The sequence below is a fragment of the Zalophus californianus genome, chromosome 17, assembly GCF_009762305.2.
Source record: "Zalophus californianus isolate mZalCal1 chromosome 17, mZalCal1.pri.v2, whole genome shotgun sequence".
NCBI lineage: Eukaryota > Metazoa > Chordata > Mammalia > Carnivora > Otariidae > Zalophus > Zalophus californianus.
In genome coordinates this window covers 5,851,983-5,864,363 of record NC_045611.1, presented here as the reverse complement: position 1 = coordinate 5,864,363, position 12,381 = coordinate 5,851,983, and the positions used below count along the sequence as shown (strand labels likewise).

Genomic DNA, 12,381 nt, shown 5'->3' with positions numbered 1-12,381 from the left:
ACTATCAGAACAGCTCTCCATGTTTCTAGGTGCTGGAGATAGAGACATTTCCCTGTAGAGAACATGATGAGGCTTTGGCCCTCTCACTCCAGATTGTCCTCCAGTACCATTTCATCACTTTCAAATGGGCCAAGGTATTTGGTGTGTGTGTGTGTGTGTGTGTGTGTGTGTGTGTGTGTGTGTGTGTGTGTGTGTGTATTTGTTTGAATTTTTCATGCTAAACATAGCCAAATGTTTTTGAATATACAGAATCTGTACTTGCACAACTGCGACTAGGTTATAATAAGTTATGGAGCTTACAATAAAAAAATTAAAAAAAAAAGTTAGGGAGCTATGCTATCTGCTGGCACTCCACCATGGCAGTGCTGGTGAGGAAAAAAACACTGGAAACCTTCCCCACAGATAAGCTCCTTAAGATCAGGGTATGTCAGTGTTAGCACAGTGCTTGCTACATAGGAGCTACAGGGAAATGCTTTTGAATGAATGGATGAATGAATGAAGACCATGGCGTTCAGCTGGGACAGGCAGGTTCGAACCAGTGATGCAGGACTGGTGATACCATGTCCAGCATCTGGGAGAATGGAGCACTGGTAAGAAAGAGAGCTCTAATTCCAAGGCTATGCCATCTCTGTCCTCTCGAGTGTTCTCTGCAGGGTGTGGAGAGTCCATGGATTTCAAGCACTTGTTTGAATCCCAAAGCAAAGATGGGAACTTGTAGGGATAACCTGCTCTTAGTGAACACTAAGAACTCTAGTGAGAAGCTCTTGTCTTTTGGGGCATCCTCTGTACAGAGTGGGGGAAAAGGAAGAAAATATATACACAACCTCAGTAGCATATAACAGGTCTTATTTATTGCTCATGCATATGGGGTCAGCCATCAGGTAGGTGACTCTGCTGGTCTTGTCTGGGCTTGCTCACATGTCTGGCAGTCAGCTGCCTGTTGGCCGATCTATGCCGGCCTCAGCTATGATGACTGAGGTGACGTGGCTTTGTCCCATGACACTCCTAACTTGTAGCAGGCTAGCTCAGGTGTGTTCTCAGAGCAATGGCTGAGGCACAAGAGGGAGTAATCTTAATCCAGCTGGTGCTTTTCAACCCTGTTTGGTAAGCATTCCATTGGCCAAGCATGGCGTCAGGGTCAGAGTGGGAGGGCACTGAATAGGTGCATGGCACAGGGAGTGGTGAGGAACTGGGGCCATTTTTGCAATCTGTTGCAGGAAGGAAAGAAATAGGTTTTCTTTGTTAAGACGGGGATCAATAAACCTTTTCTGTAAAGGGACAGATGGTAAATATTTTAGGTTTTGTAGATTACATTTGGGTTCTGTTACATATTCTAAACCCCTTTCTTCTTCTCCTCCTTCCTCTTTTTCTGTTTCTTCTCCTTTTTCTTTTACTAATCCTTTAAAAATGTAAAAAGGCTCTCTACCTTTAGGCTGCACAAAAGCAGGCTGCAGGACTGATTTTATCTATGGGCCATAGTTTGCCAACGGGTGGATTAAGAAGAAACAAATTTTCATACTAATAATAATTTATTATGTTCTGTTACAAAACTCATTCACATGCATTGTTTTATTTGATCCTCATGACATTCTGGTTGTTGAAGGTAGATATTACTAATATCTTCCCATTACATATGGGGAAAGATGTGAACTGATTTGAAGAAACTGGGATGGGGCTGTGGTGGGGACTGGAAGAGCAACTGATGTTTATCTAAGGTTGCCGTGCCAAGAACGGCTGCTCATGTCCCCCCACTGCATGTGGGGGCTACGCTTCAGGAGGATTGCAAATGGTCTGCTTGACCCCCCTGAGAACAGACCTTGTGCAGATAGGAGGGAAACCATCCAAACATGTTAATTTATACCCAATACAGGCTGAGATGAGGCTGATTTCAAGGGTGCAGAAGGTGAGGCAGTTGATTCCAGGTCCCATTTCCCAATCTCCACTTCTCAGTATGGCTGCCTGAGATGTGTTTCTTAACTCTGCCTTCCAGAGAGGCTTCCTCCCGGCTCAGAATCTCTTACAAATGATGATTAAGGGGATGTGTTTTAAGCAAGTCTTCTTAGTGATTAGGGCAGTTTTTTTAATCCAAAATGTGATTAGTATGCACATTTTGTATCTTTTACAGCTTTTAGTGTTTTTTTTTTCTCCTACTCACAACCCTAAACAATTTCATAGAACAAACATAACAGAATATTAAAATATTCTCTTGTCTACGCCAAGTGTCATTTAGCTTTTGGGGAATAATGTCCCGTCTAGTGTTCATGAACAGTAAATAACACAGTTTGTACAGGGCCTCTATAGGTGGTACTAGCTCGATGTCTCAACAGTCCTCTGGAAAAGGAAAATAAAATGAATCAGCCAATTAGTTGGCTGGGCACTTGCCTGCAAGTTGTCAAACAGAAAAATTTGTTCACTTTTTCCAAATTGGCCAAGATTGGCTTACTCTAGAAGTTGGCTTACTTTAGAAGGATGGTCTATGGAAGCCTTTTCTAGGGTCACCCAAAATATACTTTATGGATATTAGTTCCTCAGGATGCTGAAGTGCTTTGGAATCTTTAAATATACATATGGCTGAACAGATTGGGGGACACCTAGGTTAAACAAAATGAAATTATTTTTTTTTCCTTCAGGACTTCTCAGAGACTCTAATATGTAAATGCATGTCCTGAATTTCCTAGAAGGGACTAGAGCATGCAGCAGTTTCGAAATCATGGAACCCTCTTGTTCACAGAACATCTCATGAGAGAATATGGGACAAACTGAGAATCAGCACCGCAAGTGAAATGTCACCAACATTTTATGCCACAAATCCCTGAAGCATCCACCAATGAAGAGTTACAGTGTATAAGTGGACATTCATCTGTCCTTTCAAATAATCAACTCATACTTCAGTGTCTCAAGGAAGAGCTCATCATAAAAATCAGAATTAGTAATTGTGGAATGTATATGTATATATCCCTAGGAATTAAGAATTTAAGATTGTGGGTTAAGCTAAATCATTTCTCGGATTCTGAGGTAGTAAGTTCTGTCCTAGAGTTTTGCAAACAGCTAGAGAAAGTAGCTGTCAGAGCATCAGAGCCTCTCATCCTGTTGTGAGTCTTACTCTCCTCTTTGCCCTCGTGCAAGATTTCACTGATGGTGTTGCTGACAGGATGCATTCTAATTGCTTTCTGGTATGACTTCCCAATACATCAAGCCTTGTTTTCTCCATATGTAATGATTATCCACAATGATTACTATTCAGAACACTAATCTGGTCTCTAAAACTACAATAAGAGGTAGAATGGCTTGCTTCTCTTGAAGGTGGCAGATTCCCCCCCTCACTGAACATCCCGAGCACAACTGTAGGTGTTGCTTCCTGCTGGTACCGGACTGCCAACGTCCGGTCCTTGCTCGTAGCCCAGCCCCACTCGTCTTCACCATGACTCACTTCCTCTTCCTGTTTCTTCTCTCACCCCAGCTGATAGCATTAACATCCCCTCAGCCTCCGAAGTTAGAAAATTCTGACTAACCTTCTATTGCTCCCTCTTCTTTACCATCTACTCGTTGCCAAATCCTGTTGACGCTACCTCTGAAATATTTCTCAAGTCCACACCTTCTTTTCATTCTCATGGGTATTTCCCCAGTTCAATGTCTTATTTTCCTGAGACGCGCCATGTGGTCCCTTTGTCATTACCTTTCCCCCATCCAATAGCTACTTCCATCACTATTACTACTACGACCCTTAACATTTCTGAAAGCTTTTTATTATTCCACCCCTGATTGTTTTACATGCATGTCATTACATGCATTACATACATGCATTACAATGGCCCTCTGGGTTATTTTTTAATATTTTTTAAAAATGTGAATTACAGAATCCACATTTAAAAATGAAACAAAACAAAACAAAAAACAAAACCAACCCCCAAAACCCAAAACACCTGAAGCACAGATTAGTTATGTAATAAACCCGAAGTCATACACCCAATACAGGAGTGTATCTGCAGCTTGAATTTGGAGGGTTCTGCCCAGATACCTAAGCTATTACTCACTATATTATGAACTCTGACAACATATGGGCCTCACGAAAAACAACTCTCAGTAGGGGAACCCTCATGTCAAAAGCCTTCACTGGCTCTTCCTTTCCTATAAAATAATATTAAGACTTTAAAATCGTGCATACATTATGCCTGGGAATGTTTTTAATTTGCACCCATTCTTAAATTTATTGAGGTTTACATTCAATAAAATGTGTCCATTAAGAATATATTTCTATGGGGAGTACCTGGGTGGCTCAGTGGGTTCAGCGTCAGACTCTTGATTTCAGCTCAGGTCATGATCTCAGGGTTGTGAGATTGAGCCCTGCGTTGGGCTCTGCCCTGGGTGTGGAGACTGCTTGGGATTCTCTCTCTCTTTCTCCCCCTCTGCCCTCTCCCCACACTCTGTCTCCCCCTCTGAAATATATATATATATATTTTTTTCTCTCTATGTATATATTTCTGTGAATTTTGGAAAAATTTATTCACCCATGTAACCACCACCACAGTCCAGATACAGAATATTTTTATCACCCTAAAAGTCCTTTGTGCCCCTTTCCAAACTATACACACACAAGCCTGTGGCCTCAGACAACCACTGATTAGCCTTCTGTCTCTATAGATTGATTCATTTTTCTAAAATTTCATATAAATGGGATCACAGAGTATTTTGTGTCTCTTTACTCAGCATAATGTTTTTGAGATTCATCTATATTGTTGCATGTATCAGTAGTTTATTCCTTTTGTTACTAAGTAATGTTTGTATTACAGACCACATTCTCTTTGTCCATTCACCTGTTGATGGACATTGGGCCGTTTTCAGTTTTTGGCTTTCATGGATAAAGCTGCTCTGGGCATTCATGAAGGAGTGTTTGTGTGGGCATCAGTTTAGTGTGCTGTATTAATTAGGGCTTTTGGTTGCAAGTGACAGCAATCTACCTCAAAGTAGCTCAGGAGGAAAAGAAAGGAGGTTTATTGGTTTCCACAAGTGGAAAACCCAGAGTTGACTTAGTTTCCATTACGGCTGGATCTTGACAGTTGTCATTAGAAGAACGTCTTATTCCTTCCTGTCACAGCAATTCTTCTGTCCTTGTCAGGCCCATTCTGAGGTAGTCTCTCTCATCACAGTGACAGGGGGTCTTCCAGCAGCAGTCTGAGACTTACAGTCCATACCCCCAGCAGCTCCCACAGAGTTTTGTTATTCCACCACATTCCATACAAATCTTAGAACTAAATTTCATTGGCTCTCTTTAGGTCACGTGCCTATTCTTTAACCAATTGCTATGAACAAAGAAATGGGATGCTCTGATTTGGTCAGGTTTAACCTCGTGACTTCTCCTGAAACCACAGGTGTTGGGTGGTCGGTGCCACCCAGCCACACAGACTTTGATTGCCTTCGTGGGGTGGGTGGCTCCCCGAGGAAATTGGAGCACTGTTATCAGAAGCAAGGAAATGGATGAGTGGCTGGCAAACCAACAGATGATCATTGTTCACGGTACTGGAGGTGTTCTGTCACCCCATTCTAGCAGCCATTCCCACCTGGTCTTCTGTTCCTGAATGCTAAGAACCAGACTCTCTGGTCACTGTAAACTCATTCCCCGGTGTGTGCTGCACTTTTCTTCTGTTTGCTTTCCTCCATGCTCTTCTCTTGCTTGCAGCCTCCTCTGTGGCTACAGCAAGCTTGCTCATTCCAAACTGAGCTCAAATGCTGTACACTTCAGAAAGCCTTCCTAAACTTGCCCTTGCCTGAACTAGTCTCAGGGCACATTATTGGTACTCTCTCACAGTTCTTACCATGAAGTGTCTACTCAAAGAATTGGTTTCCTATGATTGCCTCCTCCCCTACTGGACAAGGACAGCATGAGGAGAGCGGTTCACTGTCTCATTCACCTTAGTGCTCTCCAGGGCCCAAACACGGTGCTTTTTACACAGAGCAAACACCACAAATACTTACCGATTGATTCTGGACTTGCCATCCACTAAGAGAAGTTAATGGAAGTTTTCTGATTCCCAGCACATGACCAATTTTAGAGTGTTGCATCAGTCAAATTTCTAAGAACCAATGAAGTCTTCATTTGGATCTTTCTATCTCTCACTCAAAGAATATTTTAAAAATAATTTTACTGTATTTCCCCTCCAGTTTTAAGCATTGCAGAAAACTTGCAAATATAAAAGTACAAAGATGATAACAGTCTTCTTCCTAGCTTAGGGCCCTGTGTGCTGCTTCCTCTGCCTGGAAGACTCCAGCCCTTACACCTTCATATCCCCGGTTCCTGGTCTGCCACTCCACAAGAACTTCATTTTCACCTTGAGAACTCCCCTTGCCTCCCAGTTTTCTTTATAGCATTTATCCTGATAAAAATGTAACCTCTATGTTGCTTTATGTATTGCTGTCTCTCTGGGCTATAATATAAGCTCTGTGTTGTTAGGGACCTCGTTTAGCTTCCTCACAGTGTATCCCTACTCCCAGAAGAGTGTCTGGTTCGCACATAGTAAGTGCTCCATAAATACCTATGGCATCAATTAATGAATGCTATTATGTATACAGAGGTAGCCATTACTTATACTTTTTTGTTTCCTTCCATTTACATAAATACTTATACACACAGATATGTGTGTGTATGTATATTTTATATTTATGTGTGTACATTGTATCTCATAAGTTATATATAACATAATTCAGGGCTACCACACACCCTGTTGGTGTCCCATTCACGTTACTCCTCACTCACTATTCCTTAGGGCAGCTTCTCACCGCAGACCCCGGAGATACTCTGCCTGAGCCCTTGCTCTGCTGCAGAACCATTCTTAGCCTGCATGCAGCACATGCCAGGAGTACTGGGGGACTCACACCCAAGGAGCACCCTCAACCAGGGACCATTAGGGATTGGAGGATAACTACCCCAGCTCCTTCGCCCCTGTGGAGGTACATCTCTGGGGTGGGTTCTTCATCATTTCTCAGGGTCTCCAATGGGATTGATGCCCCCGGTGGTAGTTAGACTGATAGTGCATTATAGGCTCCTTCCTCACCCCTGTGTTACTTCTCACCTCCATTATCACTGCTTCCTGCAATCACCTTCTAAATACATCACTCAGGCTAGACAACTACATCTGAAGCTTTGCTGCCTGAGACAAGGAAAAACTGTAAAGACGGTAAACAATAAGAAAAATAGCCTTTGCTCCTCCCAGATCCCAGCTGTTAGATTTTGCCTTCTGCCTCCCCTTCTTCTCTGCCCCTGCACAGAGGGGCTGGGCACCCATTTATAGCAGGGTGTACTTTCTTCTATGGGAAGCCAGGTGGAGAGAGCCCTGTTGGTGCTACCCCAACTCAGAATGTAATCCTATTCAGTACCAGTGGTTTCAGAAATTCCTGAGGCATCCCATGTTATAGATGCCTCTGCATTCCACTTCACTTTTGTGTTTCCAATTTCTATTTTCAAGACATTTCATTTTTCTCCTTTCTCCTTCATCCCAGCCCCTCCTTCACAACAGCACCAAATAAATAACCCATCACACTGCCACAGCTCTAAAAAAGCCTTTGACAAAGGTGGGCAGCATGGCCTAAATGTTCCTAAACTCCAAAACTGCAAGTCACAGACAAGTAAATGGGTGGAGATGGGGGCGGAGTGGGAGCTCTTAGCCCCCTGAAAACAGCCTTCAGGCCACGGCAGGCTGTAGGGGCCACAGTGCCTCTAGCATGATTTGAACATGTAGATTGGGGCATCTGTCTTGCTCACGTTTGAATTATAGATGTTACTGAATGAAATAGTAGGGCTGTGTCCATTGGGACTGTTCCGGCTCTCTTGTCTGTTAATTTTCATGTAGCATTGTTCAATTTTATCTAAGCATTAGTTCAACATTTTGGGTAGATGCCTCATTCATTCATTCATTCATTCATTCATTCATTCCACACTGATAGTGACTACAACAATGGCTAAGGCCCATTCTTTATTCCCAAAGATCTCAAAATTGAACTTAGGGAGGCAGAAGAGAAAATCAGTAACCAAAGGGCCTTACAGCTGGTGCTGTCCCAGGGTAGAGGCTGAGTGGAATTGTTTAGGAGCAAGCAATGCAGAGTCAGATACCTGGATTCCTCATCCTGGCCTGGTGGATCCAGAGAGGTAGGTATGCCAGAGGAGGAGGCAGGGCTCAGCTTGCAAGACCTAAGGCTATGGATCAGATGCCCTAGTTCTTTAGCCTCTGCTTTTTACTAAGTTGACTGAGCCTCAGTTTCCTGATCTGCTAAATGGTTAGCATAATATCTATATCATTGATGGTGCAAAATAAATGGAATTGTGCCTGATATGTGCTTAGCACTGTTTAGAACATATAATAGCAACTTAATAAATGTTTATTAATTTTAACAATTAAATCAAGCATAGGGTATTGGGAGATGCCCAGTATGGACTGGGAAGGCAGATAAAGATTTGCTGGATGAGTTGATGCTTTGCTGGATCACGAGGAAAGTGAATGACAGTGCATTGCTGGCCAGACAGATAAATAAATGGTTTCTTCTTTCTATTCTCATGGGCACCAGTGAGACCCACCCTATACCTGTGTCACAACCTGCAATTTATCAAAAATAAAGCCGGGGATAGTAACGATCTTGCTGGCCACAAAGGCAGTAGGATCCAGGCAAATAGGTTTCTTCCAGGCCAATATTTCATGATGGGTTGTCAGGTATGTATCAGCACCAGGGAGGGCAACTAGACTTCTGGGGGTCCCATTGAGCAAGTGAGATGTCCAGTGTGTTTTTATTTTAGATTTGATTTTCTCCTTCCTTCTCTCCAGCTAGGGGATGCTCAGAGATGTAACAATTAGAATTCAATATGCTAATACAGTGTCTCATTAGCAGAGCCATACAATCGCCTCTAGTGGTACATGTGGGAAGCAACGTGGGTTCCCGGAAATTAGCTCGGCTTCCCGCTGTCCCCATCTGAATATTTCCTCAACTACTTTGTGATCGTGAAAAGTCAGGCTTATTTCAGCAGTGGGAATTTCACTGGGCTGGTGATCCCAAAACTCATTCAAAAAATTAATACATTTTTCTCTCCCTTAAATTTTTTTTTACTTGGTGGGGACATATTTCATGACACATGTCTGCTTCTTCCTAGCAAACATGTCATCTAAACTTAGTCTTCAAGTTTTCAGATTTTAAAGACTTAAAAAAAGTCAATCATAGTCTAAGAGGATTAAGAGGCTCTGTTTATGTCAGCCTTACATAATTCTGGAGAGAAGATATTTTTGATTGTGCTTTTTATTTTGTTTATGATTCTTCAAGGTATCATCCTTTCTCTGCCATGTGAATTCAGACTGCATTAGGAAGTGTGGATGCTTTTCAACAGATTTTGGTCATCTAGTGTATTATTTAATGTATTGAATGATGTTTTCCTTTGTTGGCAACAGCTTTAAATACAGATCTGGTATCAAGTTCAAACTCATATTATCTTCCCTCTCCCCTTTCCTCTCTATCTTCTCCTCCTTTCTACTTTCTCTCCCTCCTTTCATCCACAAACAATTTATCCAACCCTATTTTGTACCAGGCACCATTTGAGGCACTGGAGATACACTGGTAAACGAGGCAGATGTAATTCCTGGTAGCGTGATGGGGAAGACGGTGATGAACAACTAGTTAACAAGATAAGATCAATTCCCCCTAAGTGTTGTGAATAAACAGAGAGATGTGATATGGAGTAACTTGGAGGCAACAGTGTGGTCATGGAAGGCTAAGAAGGAGCCAGCCAGTAAGTCCTGGAGCAGAAAGGAACTTGTGAATGCCCAGTAGTTAGCAAGGAGGAGGAGAGAGAGGAGATGGAGCATAATGTGGGGGTCAGATCATGCAGTGTGATGGTTGGGATTTACAACTGGAGATAATCTTTGATCTTCAGTGAATTAGGTACATGAGCTAACCACATTTTCCAAATCAAATCTTCTTGTTTTGTGGCTATTTAATTTCAACCTCCATTCCAAAGTTAGAAAATTTGCATTTGGTTCAATGTTTGGTGAGTCTTCTTTTACTGAAAGGAAAAGATACTTAACTCAGAGCGTGTTGCAGTAACCTCAGATTGGAGGACTAAAGTGTGCCCTATCTGCTGTTCAGCAGGAAAATAGCTTTGGTCACAGGCATTTGCTTTGCTTCCTAAAGCATAAACTCAGAGGTGCAATAATTTAGTCAAGTAGTTGATTTAGTTGTATCCAGTATAACTAATTAACACCAATTCCATGCTTGTTTTTTTTTTTTTCCCTATTAACTGAACAAAAGCAATCTCTAATGAGGTGTGCATACAGAGCCAGCTGACTTACTTTGTTTTAGGAAGTAGATAGGCATGAACATGATATTCAACGTATTTAATTAATGGTACAGTACAGGCACTGGCCAGTCACAGTGGACAGTGGTGTATGAGGGTGAGGAGTAACATGTAGTCTCCAAACACAGAGGAATGACAGGAGCACATTTGTTCCCTCCCAAAAGCCCTGAAAGTTTTGACTCTTTTCTAGCATCATCTCAAAAGTCTAAAGTCTAAAATCTCATCTGAGTATCGTTCAAGGGTTCAAGAGGAAATTCCATTTAATAAAAAAGTGGAGGGCTCTAAAAGAAGGGTTTGGAATTCCAATATAAACAAACCTACCTTCTCATTGTACAGATAAAGAAACTGAGGCTCAAGACATAGAAGGGGTTCTCCCCAGGTCAGCCACCTTGTCCATGGGCAAGGTGGATTCAGATCCCGCACTACAGTCTCTGGGCGTGGCTCCTCCCACCATTTGCTGTTGGTGAAAGATAGGAAATTACTCTCAAGTTTGGGCACTCAGAAAATCCCCATGGTGACAGTGATGATCAGTAATGCTTATGAGTTCTATGTGGCCAGTGCCTCAGAGACATTATCTTATTTAATCCTCACAGCAGTGCTCTGAGTTAGGAGTTTTTATTAGTCCTGTTTCACATTTGGGGAAATGAGGTTCAAAGAAATTAATCACTTGCTGGGCATCACCCTGCTTCTAGGCAGTAGATGTTGAATTTGAACCCAGAGGCCTCAGCATTAACCACTTGGCTCTCTTGCCTCCTATACTCCTTCTCATGGAGGACAGACACTATCAGACACTATTCATCTAATCTTACCACCTTTTTTACCAGCATGACACTGTCCGGCAACCTTTTCTTTATTGAACATTCCACTTCTGTAATGTATGCCGTTATGTAGCATGACCTTGATGGAAATGATAACCCTTTCTGTAGCAAAATGGCCAGTCTTCATTAATTTGTACTCATTAATTGAAGGCTGGTATAATTTAGAGAAAGTAAAAATTATGGAATACATTGTATTTTATTGCTTTTAAACACACACCTTAACAAAAAATTATATAAGAATGCTCCCTTCTGGGACTCACTTCAGTGATTGTTATTAACATTGATACTACTTATATGTAAATGAATGGAAAGCTTAATATGAGCACCTTGCTTGTTCTTCTCCATTCTAACTAATCCTGCCCAATAACCTATGAAAACAGCCTTATATCTCTTCCCAGGCCTACTGTGATGGCCTCCAGGCTCATTGCCCTGATTCCCACCCATCATGTCCTTCCCATGTAACTTTCTTAATGGCTACTGATAAAATTCAGCATCAACACACACCATGTACCCTGATCCACACCCAAACCTGCATCAGTGTTTAATTCCTCTACACCTTTTCCCAACCTGCCTTTAAAGCCCCAGCTAAAGGACTGACTCCCTAGTCTCAGATTCTTGGCTGTTTCTGCAGCCTTGCCTGGGGTTACCGCCAGGAAGCACTCCCTATTCCAAGTCTACTCACCCTCCAGGAAGTCTTCCTGGGTTCCAGCTCTCAACTATCATCAGTATGTCTCGTGAACTCCCCAGGGCTTTGCTCCTCCTTGGGGGCTACCCTCACATCTCAGCTTCATGCAGATCAAGTGTTCACATATTTCCTCTGCTATAATCTGCGCTTCATGAGGTCAGCCATCTTTATAGTCCTGCCACCTGGGTACTTAGTAAATGCTTACTGTGTGTGAATAGATTGTGAGGAGGGCTGTGTGTGTGTGTGTGTGTGTGTGTGTGTGTGTGTGTGTGTGTAAGGAGGCAAAGGATGCTTGGCAAGAAAAGAGAGTCAGGGGAGAGAATAACAACTCTAAGGGACTTCCCCTCAATTTTAGGTTCTTGCACCACCCACAATTAGAATTCCTTGGGGTGCTGAATAAACACTCAGATTCTCCAACCTGGCCAAGGCCTATCAAAGCAGGGCTTTTAGGTGTGAGGACCAAGGGTCTGCATTTTTAACATGCTCTCCACATGATCTGTACATTAATGTCTAAGAATCACTGCCCTCTGAACTAGGATTCACATCAAGCC

At 42.4% G+C, this 12,381-nt stretch overlaps 1 protein-coding gene across 2 annotated transcripts in view; it reads left to right on the top strand.

Moving 5' to 3' along the window:
* CDH13 (cadherin 13) overlaps positions 1-12,381 on the top strand; it is a 1,022,481-nt gene that overhangs the window by 66,380 nt on the left and 943,720 nt on the right. The window lies entirely within an intron of this gene.